Source organism: Canis lupus, chromosome 8, assembly GCF_048164855.1.
Source record: "Canis lupus baileyi chromosome 8, mCanLup2.hap1, whole genome shotgun sequence".
In the NCBI taxonomy this organism is placed as follows: domain Eukaryota; kingdom Metazoa; phylum Chordata; class Mammalia; order Carnivora; family Canidae; genus Canis; species Canis lupus.
Window position 1 is genome coordinate 33,895,182 of NC_132845.1, and position 22,712 is coordinate 33,917,893.

Here is a 22,712-nt window from a genome sequence, read left to right on the forward strand (position 1 = left end):
TGGACTGTGTTAACTGACGCTACAAAACAGGAAAAACCTCCACAGCTTGTTGTGAAATAAGCTATTTCAATCCCAACTGAGAAATGGTATCTCGTGGGAAGGTTGGTGATTTCTAACACAGCTTCACAGCGACATATAGTCGCTGACTTAACTGCAATTTTCACAAGGACCACCAACAGTCAAGTTGTCTGATGAAGACAGAAGTTCTCGGCATCCCACTTCTTTTTTTTTTTTTTTTCAATTTATTAGAGAGAGAGAATGATGGGGGAAGGAGTAGCGGGAGAGAGAGAAGCAGACTCCCTGCTGAGTGTGGAGCTGATGCGGGGCTCTATCCCAGGCCCTGAGATCATGACCTGAGCTGAAGGCAGACGCTTAACCAACTGAGCCACCCAGGCACCACTCAGGGTCTCATCTCTTGATGGAAGGCTCATTTGAAGGGGAGACTGAATTTGAGAGTTTGACATAATTTGAACTATGAGTGGCTGTTAATGAGCTGATTGACAGTTGTTGAAAGGCACAGAAGAGATCATGATGAAGCCTATTTGCAGACATTAGCTGAGCCTCAACTTGGACTTCAAACTGTCATCCTGACTCCTCCTCTATCCCTTTTCAAAGGGAACTAGAAGGCATGGAAGGAAAATACTAGTAAGTCAAGTGTCTCTCTTATTGGGGTTTCTTTTTCTATCCTTTTAGCCATATCTTCTCTCTTCTACTACATCTGCCTTTTAAAATTAAGAGTTAAATTCTACATCCTTTGCAAAGAAGAGGGAAAAATAATAATTTTTATTTGTACAGGGACTTTGTCCTTTTCCCCGTGAGACAGTGGATTCCAACAGAAGGGCCATCATCACCACTGCTCTATTAAGAAATCCTATCTGTAGATGCCTTCTGAATAATTATAAAATAATGATGCTGCACTTAGCATCAGTTCAAGAGACTGCACAGTATCTTCAAATAATTTTCTTATTGATCCTATTATTATAAATAAATGAAGACTCTAAAGAACATGCAGGGAAGAAGTCCAGAAAGGGAGGGGAGTTATTTTCTTAGCTCCAATTTTGTTCTCAATTCACTAAACCAAAACTCCTCTATTTTCAATAAACTAAAAGCCATGCTGATTGCTGTCCAGGCTGCAAAACATTTTTAAAGGTCAAAAAAAAAGTTTTAATCAAACATATAGTTACTTAACACTCAAAGTTGCAGGTTTTTTTTTTTTAATTTTCTTCAATGATTGAAACTTTTATAGGTTTTAAGTAACTTTATGAACTGTGATCAAGCTCCAAAATGTAGGCCTGTAAGAACACATGCATCCTGTATACTCTATAGCACTCTGGTCACACCTGTGGTAATAACCATATTGACTATAATGTATCTGTTCTCCCACTACTGCCACATGAAAAAACATTTGAAAGTAGAGACTACATTTATTTCAACTATGCATCCACATAGCTTTTATAACAGACAAGTGGTTTTAATAAATAATGAATGATTGATGCAGTTTATGTGTTTAAAAAAAAATAGCAACCATTCCTTGGTAGCTAAGGAACTCATTTTACATTAAATTAGCATCATATTCTCTTATTTATATATTAGTGTATCAATAGATATTCTTTATTAAATTACCCAAGAACTTCTTTAGAATTTGGAGATGTTAATAATTATAAGTAAAATAGATTTTAATTTGGAGATGTTAATAATTATAAGTAAAATAAAGATTTTAAATTATTAAGCAGTTATGATCTTAAGCATCATTTCTAGTCTGGGTTGCCAGCCTCTGGTGTATATTCAATGGCAGTCTGCTAACAGATTTTCAGGATTCCTAGCCAGCTGTCACCATAATACAGACAAGCCCTCTGCTGCTTTCAACAGCCCTTGCCCTCATAAGAAGGAGCACTGTACCACTCTCCCTTAGCAAGAACTCAGACTTTAGTTACAAAGGTTATCTGGTTATCTGTCAACCCCAGCATTAGCTCTCAGACAGAAAAAGTTAACAGCCATTCAATTCTCCTTATGGGTTTCTAGTCTGTTCACTGAAAAACAGAATGCTTGGGAAGCGCAGAGGTCATAATTAGCCTAAAACACCTATTTTACTAAGCCCATTAACCTGATAATGAAAGTAATACATACCATTGCCTTTAATGACAAAAGAGCAACTCAACCATACTGTTATCTAGAATACAGCTAGGTCAAAGCACACTAAAAATGGCCCAGTCGACATTCTAGAGATTTTCTTGCAGGGTCCCCATTATAGGTATACAAAAAAAAAAAAAAAAAAGGCATTTCTTTTTGCAAGACCATTAAGAGACGGAAGAATGTAGTAGCTCAAAGTCAGGATTTTTATACTAGTGGGAATAATAAGCAACAGTAACAGTGACAGTAACAATCAGAGTAAGATGGAAGCAGTAGTAGTAACAGTTCAACAACATCAGTGATAATAATTCTAGGAGACTGGAAGTAGTTGCAGTAGGCAGTGTGGCAGCAATGATGGTATCAGCTGCTCAAGCAGTCAATCGGAGATGAAAACCAGAGTCCCCTGGACCCTTATCTAGGTGAGAAATGGACTGTCCAAGGTACAGCATCCTTGGAACAGCACACAGGCCAAGAAAGCCATGCCCTATAAAACAGGAAATTAGAATCCTGTGACCCTGATACCACAGAAGAAGGGGAGCTGTGGTAATTTTGAATGTTGTCTCTAATGAAGAATCAAGAAAAAGCTTAAGGACACAAATCTGTATTGCTTTTAGCAATGAGCCTACAAATCCATTAATCCAGATGGGAATGAAACTTGTATTCCAGGTCTGATCTAAAAGGAAAAGAGCTGTTTACAAATGAAAAGAGGTCTGACAGCAAGTAACTCCACCTCATGCACTTCCTTCCCCTAAAAATAGCCACCTGAGAAAGCAGCCCCAGAGGTCTTCACATGTCCCTAAGGAGCCCTCCCCTTCTCTAACCTTTGCTGCTTAGCCCCCTATGTCCAGGATTCTACTCCTTCCACCTCACTCTGTGGTACAGCCAGAGCAAAATTTGAGTAAGCAGGAGATCCAAAAGGGAAGGAAAAAACAGAGGGGTAAGTAAAGCCTAAATCTCTCCCTCCTCATTTAATCTCCCCTCGAGGCTATAGAGTAGGGACTATTATAATTCCCAATTACAGATGAGCCAACTGAGCAGTTTAGATAAGTGGCCCTAGGTCACATGGCCAGTAAGCCATACAAGGTTTCAAACCTTGCCTCCAAAGTCCAAAGTCCACACCTTTCACAACTAGGCCTTTCTATCTCCTACTTGGCAGATACTGCCCCAAGTATGGAACCTGGGGGTCAAGGTCCTGCCCTCCAAGGGATGAGAGAAGAGATACAAAGGGGCAGGGAGCATTTCCATTCCAGTGTATTAAGTAGAGAAGCAAGTACAGGGTTTAGTGGGAGCACAAAGGAAGAACTCCCATCTGATGAAGGGGCGGGGGGGGGGGGGGGGGGGGGAGGGGGGAGTCATCAGATTCACTTCTCCAAGATAGTGCCTGAAATGAGTGTCCAAAAATGAAAAAAAGGTCAAGATAAATGCTTTGGTGAGAAGCAAAGGCCTAGGTTTTTGGAGGAAATGCAGTAGTTCACATGGCCTTCACAGCCAGTGCAGAGAAGAGAGCATAAGAGATCAATGGCTAGGGATCCCTGGGTGGCGCAGCGGTTTGGCGCCTGCCTTTGGCCCAGGGCGCGATCCTGGAGACCCGGCATCGAATCCCACGTCGGGCTCCCGGTGCATGGAGCCTGCTTCTCCCTCTGCCTGTGTCTCTGCCTCTCTCTATCTGTGTGTCACTATCATAAATAAATTTAAAAAATTAAAAAAAAAAAAAAAGAGATCAATGGCTAGAAAGACAGGCCAGATCCCAAATGGAACTCAGGATTCACTTCTCTGAGGGGACATGCAATGCATTATAATAATGCTTAGGACTCTACAAACAATAGCAAATGATAAACATGTATGTCTCACATATGACACTAAGCACTTTCCATGGAATATCACAATAAATACATACAACAACCCTATGAGGAAGGCACTTTTATTCTACTCTATCCACAAGGAATGGAGACACAGTAACCAAACCAAGGTCAAGCATAGAGCCAAATCCTCCCCCTGCCAGCACTCTTCCCTGCCATGCCATGCTGCATCCATGAGCATGGAAGTAGTGAGGGGAGGCAATGATGGGCCCTACAGCAGTGGTAGGACCAGACTTTAGGTACCTGCCGGCATAAACAAACTTGGGGTTTGCCCCAAGGAAAGCAACTACAAATGAAAGGTAACACATTTCCTCAAGTAATTTCAACTTCAGAAAGAAGATGCATTTAAAAGAGGAGGAGGAGGGGGAGGAGGAGAAAAAGGAAAGGAAAGGAAAGGAAAGGGAAAGGAGAAAAGAAGGAAGAAGAAGAAAAATGCATTTTAGAGAAAACTCTTCTAAAAATAACCAACAACAACAAAATGTTTCAATTTCCATTCAGATCAGCAAAATACTTAGCTCTAGACCATACAACCTACCTTCCCCCTCTTTCTTTGTTTACCAACAAAAGAGAACATCCCTTAATCTCTTAATACCTTCCACTAGGCTTCTTCTACACATAATCACATACATTTTACATAACTTTGAACAAATTTGGAATGACTAACTTTGGAACAAAATTACTCTCCTATAGATTAAATAGTTTTTTGTGCCAAATTACATTCTATTTTCCGTCCACATTTCTAACCGAATTATTTTATCTGCACCCACATTCCTCCCAAGTTAGTATCACCCCAAATTGTATGTAAACTATACTTGCTTTTGATTTTACTACCTGAGAGACTTCTTTATGACTTATGCTCCAGGTTTGAGTTATGCCCACTATTTCACAAGTTATTTTATTAAAATAAGTTGTAGTTTTTCCAAATTAAATATGAGTACCCAGGATCTGCACTAAAAACAGTTAATACAAAATCTGAACTAAAAACCAGATTTACATCTGACCTATATTAAATATGTATCATACATATTTTCAATGTTTATATATATATGCATACCCTTTTTTAATACCACTACTTCAATATAATATTTCCTTCTAAAAATATTAACCAAGTAGAAACTTAACCAAGCAGAAATACATCTTGAGCACAGAAAATGCTCCTTGTTTTTTCCTCCCACTCTTAGCCTTCCAATAAACTCTGCTATCTTTATATCTAGGAGATCTGTACTCTGTTAAGAAAACCTGCTAAACCAGGGGTGACTGGGTAGCTTAGTTGGTTAAATGTCCAATTCTTGATTTCAGTTCTGCACATGGATCTCAAGGTAGTAAGATCGAGCCTCATGTCAGGCTCCACACTGGATGGGAAGCTTGCTTACCATCCTCTCTTCCTCTGTGTTCTCTCTAAAATAATAATAAATAATATCCGTTTAAAAATATATATATAGAGAGAGAGAGAGAGATAAATATATAAAACCCTGCTAATCAATCACCAATACCTCTCACCACATTGCCACATTGTCACCACACTGGTCTTTTAACGGCAAGAGAAAAAAAAAATTTTTTAAAAAAGGATGTACCAACCCAAGTTCTGTTAATATCCACAGATACCTTGAGTCTTCTCTTTTAGTCAAATCTCCCAGTGACCTCAATTCCAATGAATTAAATGCTTCCTCCTTTTAAAAATGTTTGAGTGTAGTTGACACACAATGTTACATTTGTTTCACTTGTACAACACAGTGATTCAACTTCTCTCTTTGCTAAGCTATGTTCATAAGCATACCTACCATCTGTCACCATACAACACTGTAATAACATTCATTGATCGTATTCCCTATGCTCTACATTTTAATCCTGTAACTTATTCATTCCATAACTGGAAGCCTGTATCTCTCACTTTCCTTCACCCATTTTGTCCATCCCCACCCCCGATGGCAACCATCAGTTTGTTCTCTGTATTTTTAAGTCCAATTCTGCTTTTTGTTTATTTGTTTAGTTTTTAGATTCCACATGAGTGAAATCATATAGTATTCGTCTTTCTCATTTTGACTTATTTCACTTAGCATAATATCCTCTAGATCCATCCATGCTGTTGCAAATGGCAAGATTTCATCCTTTATACCTGAGTGATATTCCATTGTATATTTATTTGTGTATACACCAAACTTCTATATCCATCCATCAATGGACACTTAGTTTGCTTCCATATCTTAGCTATTGTAAATAATGTATACATAGGGGTCCATATATCTTTTCAAATTAGTGTTCTCCTTTTACAAGTAGTAGAATTACTGGATCATATGGTATTTCTATTTTTAATGTTTTGAGAAACTGCCATAGTATTTTCCACAGTGGCAGCACCAATTTACATTCCCAAAAATGCACAAGAGTTCCTTTTTCTTCCACATCACCACCAACACTTGTTTCTTGTCTTTTGATACTAGCCATTCTGACTGGAGTGAGGTGATATGTCATTATGGTTTTGATTTGCATTTCCCTGATGGTTAGTGATGTTGAGCATCCTTTCATGTGTTTGTTGGCCATCTGTAGGTCTTCTCTGCAAAACTACTGAAGACAGGTCTTCAGCCCATTTTTTTAATTGGATTTCTTGTGGGTTTTTGGTGTTGGGTTGTGTGAGTTCCTTATATATTTTGGATATTAATCCCTCATTGGATATATCATTTGCTAATATAGTCTTCCTATTCAGTATGTTGATGGTTTCCTTTGCTGTGCAGAAGCTTTTTATTTCGATGTAATCCCAATAGTTTAATTTTGTTTCTCTCGCCTTAGTGAGAGAATGTAACAATGTAAAAATGTTGTTACAACCAATGTCAAACTTACTGCCTATGTTTTCTTCTAGGATTTTTACATTTTTAGGTCTTACACATTTAGGTCTTTAATTCATTTTGTTTATTTTTGTATATGGTGTAAAAGGGGTGCAGATTCATTCTTTTTTCATGTAGGTGTCCAGTTTCCACAGCACCATTTGTTGAAGATACTCTTTTTCCCAATAGATACTCTTGCCTTCTTTGTCATAGATTTATTGATCATATAAGTATGGGTTTATTTCCGGGTTAATTCTATTCCATTGATCTCTGGGTCTATTATTGTGCCAATATTATACTGTTTGATTACTATAGCTTTGTAGCCTATTTTGAAATCTGGAATTGTGATACTTCCAATGTTTGTTTTTCTCTCTCAGAATTACTTTGGCTATTAGGGGTCTTTATGGTTCCATAGAAATCTTAGTATTCTCTGTTCTAGTTCTGCAAAAAAAAAAAAAAAAAAAAAAAAAAATGCTATTTGTATTTTGACAGGGATAAAGAAAAATAAAATAGGCAACCCCTAAATCTAATACCTTTATTCCTACAGTCTCCAAATCCGTACCCATCTCAACCATTTTTCCAAAATCTGAATGAATACACTTTTAGGTCATAAAATTTCTTGAACAGATTATAGTAGATCATTCTAGAACTCACTATACTAGGTCATTCTAAAACTATCTTGTTGCTAGGTATATAATTATAGGCTATTTCTTTAGCAATAGTTATCTATCGCCTCTATAGACCTATAAGGTAGTGGAGGGTTTTATGAGGGTTTTTAACTTTATCTAATACTGATCCAATACTGTGTTATGTGATTTTTTAATCTAATTTGCAAATGTGGTTCCCATCTACCTAGAATGGCATTTCTGTAGGAAGATCACTGTCCTGATTTATCATGGATGCTCTTTAAAGCTCTTTGTCCTACTGCAATTATTGGTAGTATCCCTTTCAGGGAGAAAAAAAGTTCTTATGCAATAGATTACACAGTTATTCTTCCTTTTCCCTGTCTTTAGAATATTCCTCATCCTTCACAACACCAGATCAAATAACACTTCTCTGTTTAGCTTTCTTTGACAACTCTGGATAAGGTTGGTCATTCTTTTTCAGATGTAAAATGTACCAAATTGTACAGAAGCAACATTTTTTATTGTTATATTTCCTGAACATAGCCTAACACAAGGCAAATTCAATATACATATATAACTACAAACATGTATAAATGTATACATACATACATACACACATATTATACATACTGGATATACAGGAGAATAACCAGGAAGAACCAACCTGGATGCAAGTCCTGACTCTGCCATCAAGAATTGTGTGGCTATAAGGAAGTCAATGTAGTGGTTAAGAATGGATCCAGGGGTCACATAGGCTTGCACTCAAATCATCCACCTGCTGGTTAAGTAAAATTAGGAAGTTTATTTGACTTCTAAGCCCTAAACTATAAAATGTAGATAATTCTATCTTCTTCCGTAGAATAGTATTCAATCTAGTGAAATTATCTATGTGAAGCATAATTTTAGCACAAAGTGTTCACTAAATCTGACTTACTGCTATTAATTGGCAAGTGATATACCAATGAAATAAAATATATTCCTAATTTTATATGATGAATAGGTCATAATGGAATACCACTGTTGCTGAAAGTCATTATCAAGCAATCATTTAACTCATGTGAGTACTGGTTTCTCCATTTTAGAATAGGGATAATCAATCATATTTCCTTAACAGGTTTGTTATATTAGATGAGAAATTCAAGTTTCATTATCCATTTAATTCACTAATCATTGGCTGAGTGCTTAGTAAGTGCTAGGCACCTTGCTAATAAGCACAGGCTGATTCCAAAGATACAAGGATAGATGCCAAAGATACAGGACAAGATAAACTCCTTCTGTCAGGAAGTTCATAGTCCAAGAATTAGCTTATAGCCTTAAGGACTTGTAGACACTCAATGATCATTACTATTCTCTTCACTCCTGTAAACTTTTTCTTTGATTTTTCTTGTTCTTTCCAATTTTATCTTACTATCCAAATGTAGGCTATTTTTAAGATTTTTTATTTATTTATTTATTCATGAGAAACACAGAGAAGGGTGGGCAGAGACACAGGCAAAAGGAAAAGCAGGCTCCATGCAGGGAGCCCGATGTGGGACTGGATCCCGGGTCTCCAGGATCACACCCCGGGCACTAAACTGCTGAGCCACCCGGGCTGCCCTAGAAAAATATTTGAAGTGATTTTCTGTTAATACTTCACTAGACTGAATATAAAGTATTCCATTCTTTTTAAAGTTTGACTTTTATAAGTTTAGGAAATTATACTCTCAAGACTGCTCACCTCCAACTTTATAATAAAAATGACAGGGTAAAACAGTTTGCTTATAAGGAATCTACTTTTGCAGAATCCATGCGTTCTTTTGAGCGAGGTTATCTGGAACCTATTCTTAAAAGATCAAGCACCAAGTATGGCATTGTTCTTACTCATCACATCCAACTTTTTTCTAAGTAGGCTGCTACATTTATTAATATCCCCACAAGATCACAATATAATAAAACTTCTATATGATGAATGTCAAAGCCGCCTCCATGCAAGAACAGCACATCATGACAAAAAAAAAAAAGTCTCCTGACAAGTCAAAGTAAGCAGCACCAAAGCCAGTTAGGATGCATGCAGAATATGGATTTGGGCTGCAACAATCTAATGGCTGCTAGTACCTCTCTTCAAAAGCACTATTATAGTCAAATTATTTTCCATAATGGACCATAAATGGACATTTCTCAGCATTTTATGCTAGAATATTCACTCATACCCACAATGCAAGTAATGGCTTATTAAATGCTTACTCCTTTAAATTTTCACACATAGATAACTCAAGGGAAAAAAAAAATCTCAGTTCTCACTGCACAGAGTGAATTTGAAAAACTAGATAAAAATGCAATTTTAAGTACTCAGGAAAATGTAAGGGAAAAAACAGGAATTTAAGAAGGCACTAATTTATTGTTAGGGGGAAAAAAATCTATCATAAGACATTTTTCTTAACTGCAGAAAGTTTCAGTAGAGCTTCTTAGACATCCCAATTAAAATAAGTCAAAATCCCATTAATAAGAAAAGTGATACAATCTCATTACACAAGAAATTCCATTATGATGAAATTAAGTGGAAAAATAAAATTATTCCTAAATCTTGCCAGGCTACGCACAAAACATGAGGTTGAGGGGACAGAGAGATTGAGGGGAAGAGGGGGTAAAAATCTGTTTTTATTATTTTCTATGTAATTAAAACTTAAAGACAATAAATGCTTCTGTAGGAAGTCATTTTTTTTTTTTATGTCACATGTCAAATACTAGTGTTTTACCAGGAAACTATGGACAGTGGCTGAAAGACCTCTCAAGTTTCAAATAATTTGCTCACAATTTAATGTGATTATCAGATGCATTTTCTCAAATATTTTCTCCATAGAGGTACCCACAATGGCAAAAGAAAATAAAGTCCTATTTTTGGTGTCCTGGTTGCTTGAAGCTGCCCAGTCCACCACACGCTTAGAATTTGTCATATGTAAGCTTTGCCTTCTAACCCATGAGATATTATGCTTAATATAAAACGTATGGGGACGCCTGGGTGGTTCAGTGGTTGAGCTTTTGCCTTTGGCTCAGAACATGATCCTGGATTTCCAGGATCGAGTCCCATATTGGGTTCCCTGCGTGGAGCCCGCTTCTCCCTCTGCCTGTGTCTCTGCCTCTCTCTCTCTCTCTCTCTCTCTCTCATGAATAAATAAAATCTTTAAAAAAAAAAAGGTGTGGTAAATTATTTACCAATGATTCAAGCCCTTCTCCTGTACACGACCCAAACCTCCCATAAAGTCAGCTATCACCAGTCCAAGTGCCTACTATGAGGAGCTGGGAGGGCAAAGAAAAACTAAGAGGAAGGGACCAACTGCCTCAGCCAGTTTGAGATGTGGAGAACAAAAGAATTGGGGAAGCAGGAGCAGGAACTGGGGGCCACCATGAGTTTGAGAACATAAGCCTCAAGGCTTCAGAGACTTCTTACAGAAGCATTGGGCTCTCACCTACAGGATGAAACAAAGGAGCTAAAGCCAACCTGACTTCCTCAAAGATGAAGAAAACCACCAGGAACATTTGAATTTTACTTATTATTGTACTTATAGAAGTGTTCCTTCACACCACCTGTCATCTGCATGAAAATAAAGCAAAAATTTGAATAACAAAAATGAGCAGAACATTTATACAGGTCTTGCTCTGTGCTAGGCACTATTCTAAGCATAAGTGTGGGCGCAAGCGCACATACCCACACACACTCACACTCACAAAATTCCTTGAAGAAACTATCTCCACTTTACAGAGGAGGAAACAGGCAGGGAAAAGGTAAACTCTTGCCGGCCCTCATACAGCCAGTAAGTGGAGGAGCAGGAATTCAAACTGAAGCCTATGCTTCATACTCACTATTCTACCCACCACAGTATGGCTTTTAGGTCTTCCAATGCTGGAGACAAGGAAATTTTTGGGTGACTGGCTCCTTCACGGATTTCTGTACACTTTTGAAAGATTTATAATAAAAAAATCTTTTATTTTATATTTAAATTTTATTAGTAATCTCACCTTGATCATGTCCATCCTCCTTCCTCAAAAATCCATTACATATAGATTTTTGGATACTTTTGCACACCCCGTTACATTTTACATCCAGTCAACATAAATCACACAGAAATACCAAAAGGTCTTATTGTTATTGTGTACATGAAGCTCATAGGAATTTACCCATGAAGCAATTAGAAATTCTAATTTTAGAAATATATGTTCTTCATCTACAAGTATGAAAAATAAAACTTTTAACTTTCACAAAATAAACATGTAAAAAATAATAATATAAGAAAATATTTGTCACCAACTCCATGAAAAAATAGCAAGTTTCCACCAAGCCCAGTGGCCTTCTGAGTGAAGCATGGTTTTTCTATACTGCATACCAAGCCTAGTAGACTAGAACCTCTACAAGTACACAGTATACATTAGTTTACCTTAACATAAAAGTCACTTTTCCAAAATAAAGCTTTCCACCTCTAGAGTCCCTAGAGGACAACAAGAAACAGCAGATTCCTGGATTATGTTTTATTGCACATAACTACATTTCATAGCACTGGGAGTTTTGTTGGTATTTAAAATGCATCTCCTGTAAAATACATCTACAGAAAACATATCTTCCATAAAATATATCAAGTAAAATGTGCACACAATAGATTATATAGATGAATATAAATAACCAAATGTTACATTTGGATGTGTCCTATAATGAGAAAACACTCATAAAACATGTTTTAAACTATTCTATATTGTGTAGGTCAATTTTTAAAGCCTTTTTAAGTAAGAGAAGATTCTTCATCCTAACAAAATTAATGAATCGACATTTCCAGTCTGAGAAAGGGACACACTCGGGCCATCCACAAACACCCTCTGAGTCCTGAGAATGCAAAGATGAACTAGACACAATGTCAACCCTTAAGGAGCTTATTATCCATCAGGAAAGCAAACACAAATAGGAGTTCAAGAAGATAGTTCAAGTAAATGATGGAGATGATGGAAATGTGTATATGGTTCTCTGAGGGCACAAATAATAGAATAGCTGTTCTACCTAGAAGGGCGGCGTGAGAAAATTTTCCTATAGAACTTTTTCCAGTGTAATTATTTCCTATGACTGAATTATGCAAGCATCTACTTCTTTCACAAAGCACTCGGGAGCACAGGGTAGGGTGTCCAGGGTCCAGTCACACATATTTATACAGAGCCTGCAGGTGCACTGGCAGAGGGAGGTAGTCATCGAGCTGGACCATCCACTCCCTATCATTTCTGAGCACTTATTAAATTTGGTGCAAGGTACCAGAAGACAGGGCTCTCTCCTTAGGGACCGCAGAGCCCGCTGGAGGAGACAGGGATAAATCATTCCAGTACAATTTGGTAAGTGCGGTCATAGGGGTGTGTTCACACTATGGGAGACAGCAGGTGACAGTTCATGAAAATGGGAAAACTCAGGGAGGGCCTGACAAATAAGGAGCCGTGTGAGCTTGAAGGAGAGAGTTGGCTCAGTGAACGTTCTCAGGCAGCAGGATGTATCAGAGCTGAATGAGATCCTCTGTGCTATTACTTAATGGAACTGTTAGGATCATTCTATGAAACAGGTATTGTTCCCATCTTCTACATAGGTACATGTGGTTAGACAGGTGAAATAATGTGTCCAAAGCCAAACTAGTAACAGGTGCAGCTGAATTTTGAACATAGGTCAAAAGTCTTATTTGGCTCCTTTGGCTCTTTCCAGAATAGGTAAGCAGAAAACATGAAGGCTTACTCTGATCTGTATCTTGACTGGCTGAAACCTGATCTCTTCAGGAATCTTAGATCTTTCAACAGTTCTTTCTCCATAAAATTTCTATTTCTTCGGTATATTCATACATTTGCAGCATGCTTGTTATACATCAAACAGGCATCTGTAACTCACTAAAGTGATCTCAAATTCTTCTACTTTTCAACAAACCCAAACCTGCATTAGACACATTGCAAAGTAAAACTTGACACTTGGTATTTTCAGTATTTTGAAAGAAACATTTATAGATAGATCATCCATTTGTACGTAGCATACAAACTCAAATACTTGGCAACCCACTAAAAATTAACAGGGTATGTGAAAACATGGTTACTAGGTAGGAGTTGGCTGTATGCCCCTGCTACTGTATACAAATTTGGTATTTTCTCTACATTCTTCTGGAAAATGTCTGTGTTAATGTTTGGAAGCCATCAATGCAGTGTCTCAAAGTTGTTTTTAAGCCTTCATTATTAATATATAGAGATGAGAAATTTTCTTTCCAACATATACGTGAAATGTCACATTTTACAAGTCTAGATATTGACGGAGCCATACTCTATCAAATCTATATCCAATGTGTTCTCAGGGGAAGTCTCTAAAATGTGAGAGAATGATGAAAGTTGATGAGCGCAGTCTTGTTAAAGAATGACCACTGCCTCTCAAACAAATGAAGCTGCTAAAATAAGCACTGTATTTTTTTTTTTGAAATGGCCCTATGAATGCTCTTCTGCAATAGCTAGCTTCACCATGCCATGGTTAGCAGAGGTTATAATAAATACCGCATCACAGACTATGTGACCTCTGTGAACTTACCGGACTTGTATCTGGCACACAACTATTTACACATTGCTGTTATGTGATTAAATTCTCAGGAAAATAGTATATACTCAGTCTTCTATTAATGAATATTTCTTTGCCTCATATGTTTTATGTAAATACAGTTTTTATAAAGCCATCTGCTTTAGAGCAGTGACTGGTAATAACTGTGTCACTGCACTTCCAAATAAAATCAAACAAGTGGCAATAAATTATATGATGCTGTACTTAGTAACGATTACTAAACTGTTAATGTAAGTCAGGCCATGATGGGGATTAATATGGCTATAAAAGCTATTAACAGGACAAGGGAAAGATAATTTACATTGGCTGGGCACCCAGGCATTGTATCTGACAATTTACCTATATTACACAGCACTAGGAGGGAACTAATTTCTAGTCTTTCTCCCATGATCTACTTAGTATAAGATGATTGATTTGGATCCCAAGTTATGCATCAAGGTGACCTACAACACCACAGCAAACTCACACAGACACTGTAAGAAATTTTAAATTTTCAAAAAAAAAAAAAATAGAATCACAGGAATATTCACATCTGTGAGGCATTGCATGAACTACTGGCCTAAATTAGTATGCAGTTTCAACATCATGCCACATTCCTTTCAAAGACATATTTTTGTGAAACTGGGTATTGGTATTCGGTCATTGCTGTGATCAAAAAATAAATACATCAATCAATATGGAATAGAAAATTAAGGTATGGTGGTGTGTAATCTTGTTCAAAGATCTGAGAAGTTTTATAGTACCCATCAGGCATAGACATTTCCATAAATAACTGTGGGTATTAAGAAAGAAAAATAAAATTTTCCTTTCAATTTACAAGTATTCTTTTTTGAAATAACTATTAAGTTGTCTATAGCTAACTACTTTTAAAAAATGCTGAGGTTTTTTGTTGTTATGTTGGCTGAGGGGTAAAGTGGAAAAAAATCACAGACATTCACTATGCCATAAACTGAGGTTGAGAACTTCTGTTGTAGATAAATTCTAATCCTCCATGCCAAAGTACAGGAAGCTGACCTGTAGGTCTCTAAAGGTTTTACCCAGTTTTCTGAGCTAAGTTTCTAAAATTATTAATAAAAAGGCCATCTATGATTGAATGTACAAAATCATTTTACATAATCAGTATAAAAGATGGAAATATAATTGTCACCATATACTTCCCACTCTGCTCACCTTCCATTCCATGTCATTTGTCTAAATATGATTGTATGATGTTTACTTCCCATTCAGGAAGAAGAAATTACATCTATTTTTGGTATATCCCCTCTCCTGCCCTTTCACTACTGCCACACACAGAAGTGCCACTTAGATACTCTTCCACAGGGGTTTTTTGATGAATTTCCTCTCTAATATGACTTAATATCTATGTAGACAGTTACAATTTTTCTCTTGTAGTCTACACATTTTAGAGTAACATGAGGTCCTATATGTTCAAACCTTCAAGAAATGTTTAGGAATTATACCAGGCTTATGAAATCATACAAAGTATAATATCATCTTCCATAAAATTATAAGTCTTATATACAGAAGGCCAGTAAAATGCCAATGAAGTTAAAATTTTAAAAAACAAAAAATTCCACCCACTGCCTGGGTGGCTCATTGGTTGAGTGTCTACCTTCAGCTCAGGGCGTGATCCTGGAGTCCTGGGATTCAGTCCCGCATCAGGCTGTGGGGAGCCTGCTTCTCCCTCAATCTATGTCCCTGCCTCTCTGTGTCTCTCATGAATAAATAAGTAAAATCTTAAAAAAAAATTACTGACATTTGTGGAATCTCCTGAAATAAGGCAACATGCTTATATACCTAGATATACTAATGTTTGCCACACCAGAGAACTTATTAATAATTTTTTAGCCACAGATACTGATATTATTACATTAAGGGGTAAATTTCAATGGCTAACATTACTGGGTTATTAAGCCAATTCTTTTAAGATTTATTTCTTTATTTTAGAGAGAGAGAATGTGTGTGTACAAGCAGGGGGAAAGGCAGAGGGAGAGGGAGAGAAATTTTAAGCAGGCTCCAAACCGAGGGGAGCCCAACGTGGGGCTCGATCTCATGACCCTGAGATCATGACCTGAGCCAAAATCAAGAGTCAGATGCTCAACCGAGTCACCCAGGTGCCACCCCTTCTTTATTTTTTAAGGATTTACTTATTATTGAGCCAAGTCTTAGGTGAAAACTGTAAAAGGAGAATTTTAATGAGATCATCTAGCAGTATGAAATTGTTTTTAACTCACTAGGCAGAGCTTGAGGTACAGATCTCCCTTTCTCCTCAACCAGGTAGGGGAAACACAAAAAGGGAAAAAATAAATCAAAGTTAAGGCATGGAAATTTGCTGTTGAGAAAAAAAAGAGGCAGCAGAATATCTAGTTTTTAAAAATATCTCAACAGTTGGTCCATAAGAAAAAGCACATTAAACCCTTCCAAGGAAAACCAGCATCTCCAAAAGGATTCCAACAGCAAGAAACATCTGCAGCTGTAATACGGGTTTAACCAAATCATCTTTGAAGTAATGAACAAACAAAGGCCGTGGAAAAAAAAGTAAGTATCATAGTTGCTGGAGGTATAACACTCCCAAAGACTCCGGAATCACCCAAGTGACAGCCAAGGAAGAAGAAACAGCAGTTGAGGATGAGGGCTCTGCAGGCAGACAGACCCTGGTTTGACCTCCAGCTTTATTATTTTTAAGCTATTAGATGCCAGGCAAATACCAAAATCTCTCTAACCTCAAATAGAAGTAACAATGCCAGTCTCATAGGTAGCATGAAGACTACTGAGGGCAGTCACCTAAAATACTATAGAAGCTAATACTGAGTAGCTTCACCTTCACCTCATAACTTCAACTAAAAACAGACAAAGCTGATTCCACTGCTCTTTGTTCAAAAACTCTACCAAAAATTCCTATCTTAACTTCCCCTAGCCATCTCAAACTAAGCATGGCTAAAACAAAACTCATATTTCCTGAGAATCAGCACCTCCGTTTGTGTAAGAAAAAAAAAATGCCTCTTCCCCCTTTATGACCTTGAAATCATTCTTGTCACACTCAAGCCATCTCCAGATGTTATCAACCTTTTCAACCGTCTCATGTTATTCCTCCACTTTCTCTTCTTCCCTCATCACCCTGTAAGCTGGGTACTCTAATATTTCCATTATTAGGTGAACTGAGAAGGAGCCAAAAGCAAAGGTTAGCTTTACCAGAACCTATAGATCACATGGTTCTCCTGTCATACATCACTTTCCTCTTCTACATAAAAAAAATGAGTTCCAACAAGACCTTGTAGAGTTGTCTCTGCTCAGAGCCACTGAGTAGACACTGCTCACACGGCCCCTTCATATGAACCAGAAGAGGCACCCTTCCTTCCCCAAGATACTTTATTTCCATTTCCCAGAAAATCAAGCTAAGGTGCTAATTTTGTTAAAGGACATATTGCTACTATATGTAGAGATGTGAATCTAAATAAATACACATGTAAAATGTGATTAAATGATATCCAACAGGTAGGGTGCCCACTGAACGATCTACAAGTGGTGTCTTCATGTTCTCAGTTCTTTTCCTGCACCAACCACCCTCCCCCCCGTGCCATCCACACTATCCAACAAACAAAATCAATCACCAATAACCTCCCATGTGCCAAAAGTGATGGCTGAATTTTTATTACTTTTCTTATTTGATTTTGTACTAGGATCACTATGTGTTTCCACGGTCTTCAGGACACTTTCTCTGGGATTTCTTCCTACTCTGACTACTGTGTGACAGTGTGTCCTACTGCCTGTTGCCCTTCTCATTTTGTAAATCTCATTCCTCAGGGTTCCATCCATAGCCCTCCATTTTATCAGACATTCACTCTCAGTTAGGACTTCAACTGCTCCAAAATAAGCCCAGATATCTCATCTGTAGTTCCTACTGACACCACCCCTATAAGTTCCCTCTAATATATCCTAAACTGAAATCCACATTGAAAAAAATACAGTAGCTCCCATCATCACACACACACATACATACACACACACACACACAAAGAGAGAGAGAAAGAGAAAGAAAGAAAGAATGAATGAACAAGAACAAGAGAGCTTCTCATAATCTTAGGTAATGGAGTCACCATTCTTGAAATTTCCTACAATAGAAAACCTTGTTCTTGCACTTATCTTTCATTTAAAAAAATACCTGAGTGTCTACTGTGTACCAAAGTGATGGGCTAAGCACTCAGGATATATACCAATATACCAAGAAGAAAAATTTCTCTGCCATCATTAAACTTCAAGTGGGAGGAGGAGAATAATAAACTTATTAAGTATAACAATTATTTATTACATTTAACTTTTTTTATTTTAAAGAAAGGCAACCTGCCACATGCAGCACCTCATCTGGATGTGTCTAGAGTCTTGGAAGCTTGACTAACCTTCATTCTCCTACAAATGGCCCTTGAGAGGAAAGAAAGCACAGCTACTCCTATACCCTTGACCAAAGAATGGTCCTCCTCTATCAGGGAAAGTGGTCCTCTTCAACAGAGCTTGCAGCTTCAGGAGGGATGCACATGGAGTGCTGAGGGCGAAAGGGGACATGCACCTAGTCAGCCAAATCAACCTCGACAATCAATGGGGGTGACAGATGTCACAGCCAGATTGCTCTCACATACTTGTTATATTCAACATTTACAAATCAATGTTGTATCATGATAATATGAGGGGCAGGTAAAGGAAATTTTTACTTTCAATTGGGTGGACAGGGTAAGCATTATCATCAAGGTGCTATTTGAGTAAAGGCTTGAAATAGGTGAAGGAGTTAACCACATGGATATCTATGGAGCAAATATTCAAGGTGGAGGAAACAGCCAGTACAAAGGCCCTAAGAATCTACCTCCTATATTCAAGGAACATCAAGAAACTAAAGCAGTTCAAGTATAGGCTACTATCTACCTGAAAATTGTCATAAACATACAAATTTGTGGTATCTGTGATGACATCTTGAATGAGATCCTTGAAATGTAATGAGTGCCCTTATACATTACACAATCTGATAGGTCAGCCTTACTTTCTCTCTACTGGTCTTAGGTCAACCCTCACTTCACATACCATTTCACAATGAAGCATTCCTACCCAAATCACAGCCATCATCAAATTCTCTCAAATTCTAGTTTGTATCTAGTTAACCACTGGTATATGCTACCATATATTTATATGCAGTATTTTTCCTTCTAGGTAGAAGTCTTTGGTTTATCTCTGACTAGACTCTTAAAAAAAAAAAAAATTCACTCTAGAGCAACAATTCTTCCCCCATTACCAACTAAAGTGATTAGATAAAACAGGCCCATAACAACTGTTCATTGCAAAGAAGTTTGTTGAGAATAGTTTTTATAAAGCTTTACACTGACACCCAGATTGCAATCCACTGAGCCAATATACTCACCACAGTGACAGAGGAAATAATTTAAAAGGCATATTTATAAAGCACATTGATTTTTCAGTTCATTCAATTTTATTGATTTTATGAAATATTCATATTTCATTCCCAATAAACTTTTGCCACTAGTTTAATACTGCTTTCCAAGACACAAAATCTCTAATACTAGTAAAATTAAGCCATTTCTTTAAAATAGAAAAAAGAGAGAAAAATAAAGTATTCCCTTCCTGTAAGGAAATGTTAAGAATAAATATAATAATAAACTAATATATTCAAAGTCAAGCACGGCTCCCATGTAAACACTGGATAAAAGCTGGTGGAGAGCGAGTTTCTTAAATCACAAGTGAAGACAACGGAGTCACAAGAATGCTGAGATTACCAAAGCATTGTTCCTTTAGCATAAAAGGAAATCACCTAGGTCAGACATTGCTCATCGTTTTCTGATTACTTGAGGTCTTAGCAAAAATGATGAAGTGATTTCCTAGCAGATCCACTGATGATCCCCCAGAAAAACTGGAAAGGAGATCTTCAGCAACCCTTCCCATCACAGCCACTTTCAGAAAACACCCAGGGCTTGTAGTTGTGGCTTGAAGCCACAACCAAGTGAAGGCTTCTTAATCACAGAGAGCCCCTCCCTCCAGGACTCTCCTTTCTTGCTGCTGGAAATGGCCAGCAAAACATTGTCATAAGTCAAAGTTAGGTCTTCAACTAGGAAGTCTTGTCTAGGATGACTGAAGCCATGTCTAAATACTTAGCGCCTGGCTTCGGACCCTGAATAAAGGTTTTGTTTGCCTTTAATGACCCCAAAAGAAAACAGAATAGCAGATAGATGGAAAGATCCAAGGATGTTATGTGGTGTATACAGCCAATGGGAACTGCTTAAAAGCGTTTGTTACATTCTGGAGGAGAGCCTCGGTGATTATTATAGTACGATTATTGTAATCAGAATTTAAAACTGTTATTTAGGGATCCCCGGGTGGCTCAGTGGTTGAGTGTCTGCCTTCGGCCCAGGGTGTGATCCCAGAGTCCTGGGATCGAGTCCCACGTCAGGCTTCCTGCAGGGAGCCTGCTTCTCCCTCTGCCTGTGTCTCTGTCTCTCTTTCTCTCTCTGTGTCTCTCATGAATAAATAAAAATCTTTAAAAAAGACTTATTTAAATGACAAATATCCTACATATCACTTTAACAAAACACGGGAAATACACATCTAAGGTCCCTTATTTGTGCAAAATCCGATATCTATCAAAACCCACATAATAAGCTAGAGACTCCATTCCCAATAAACAAAACTTTAAAAAATAATTTAAAAATAAAGGCAAAAAATTAAAAACATAAAAAATTTAAAAATAAAAATAAAGTCAATTATCACCAATGCCTTCTACCTCTGGGTAGGTCTATTCAAAACTAACAGCTGCTTATTTTATGGCTAATATAATTTAAACAAAATACTACATGAAATATCTGAGTTGACTCCTAACAGTCAACTTTACCCATTTCCTATTTTAAAGCCTAAGTCAATTTAGCGGCAGTTAAAATTTTATTTTTCTTATTCTATTGCTAGGACTAGAGAAACACTGTTAGTTTTTGTACTGGAATTAAGCTTTACTGTTCAGGGATATTATGGGATTTCTTTCCTCACCTAAAATATCTTCCCCTTGACAGCTTATACATTCCTTTTTCCTTTTCTAGCACCCAAATTAGCAAATAGCAGGCTGTGATGGTATGAACACACACACACACACACACACACACACACACACACACAAACACCTCTTCAGGACTGCATCATTTCACCAAAAGTGTGAGGTATAAACATCAGTGTAGTTCTCAGGGAACCAAGAAAATTCACTGTTAGAAGACAGACAGTGGCATTCTTTCTATATAATTAACATTTGTAAAACACTTCTGTGAATTCCAACTTCAAATGTAATTCATAAAAAGGAAAGCTATCATTATCACCCAAACAACTAGAGATTCCCACGCTAGACCTGTTCTCTCGGAGTCTCAGTCCAGCCCAATCCCTCTAGGGCAGCAAGAGGACAAAACTGGACCCACTTCCTTGGTCCAGCACAATGCGGGGTATAGAATGCATCTCAATAAAGCAGTGAGTATCACAACAGGTCAGAAATCACACCTCTACCTACTTAGTTGGCCTCTGTTGAGAGCTCACCATGTGCTTTGTGTTGAATTACCTAAATAAATATTCATAGAACTATGAGGAAGATCGTATTTTTCTCATTTTTTAGATAAAGGAACTAAGCAACTGGCCCAAGATCATGCAGCTTTAAGAATAACGCAGAGATCTGAAACTTCTCTGATTGGCAGTTTCATTTTCATTGCTGCTTGAAATATATTAACAAGACTAAAAAAAAATTGTAGAGCATAATCTTTAACTTCACAGCACTCTTCAACTTAATTTTGCTCTTAATCACCATATTCCACTCCTTATCTTTGCCCTTGAAATACTCATAGGGTCATGCTGTTAGGAACCACAGACATATGCCCAGGGCCAATGAGATGTGCAGGGGCCTATAAACAATAGCAGGCCTGGGAGGCTGGTGGGGGGAGGGGGGGGAGAAGTGTCTCAATTATTAAAAGAAAATCTCCAAATTCAAGTTAATAAATGTTTACCTTAAAGGTCATAAATGTTATAGGATATAATGAAAATTACTTAAATTAGCATTCATGAAAGTTTAATTATATTTGAAAACATTTCTAAGTTAAACTCTTATTCTAACAGGATCCTCAAATATATATAATAATCGTAGAGAATTATAGCCAATCGTAACTTAAGTATGTTACCTACAGCCAAATCTGAAAGCAAATTATGTTTAAAATCCTCCTTTTATACTTTTATAACAAATCATATCTACTGTGATACACGTATTACTCTGGAAGCTCCATTTCCCAGATTCCTTGTCAGGCAGGAGGTTTTGTAGCTTAGGCTCTGTTGATAAAGAGATTCTCCTGTGAAAGTTAAAAGGGTGGATTTAAGGGCAGCCAGGGTGGCTCAGCAGTTTAGCGATGCCTTCAGCCCAGGGCCTGATCCTGGAGACCCAGGATCAAGTCCCGTGTCGGGCTCCCTGCATGGAGCCTGCTTCTCCCTCTGCCTGTGTCTCTGCCTCTCTCTCTCTCTTTCTCTCTCTCTCTCTCTGTGCCTCTCATGAATAAATAAATAAAATCTTAAAAAAAAAAAAAAGGCTGGATATTTAAGAAGCCATAAACTCCTACAACAGGAAGCAGGTAGAAGTAGAAGCACGTGTTAGACTGACACGTGTGTAGCTTCTAGATAA

General features: G+C 37.5%; 1 protein-coding gene across 4 annotated transcripts in view; it reads right to left on the reverse strand.

Annotated features, from left to right (window-relative positions):
• The window catches only part of VAV3 (vav guanine nucleotide exchange factor 3), a 352,243-nt gene that overhangs the window by 279,561 nt on the left and 49,970 nt on the right, over positions 1-22,712 (reverse strand). The gene's annotated exons all lie outside the window — the stretch shown is intronic.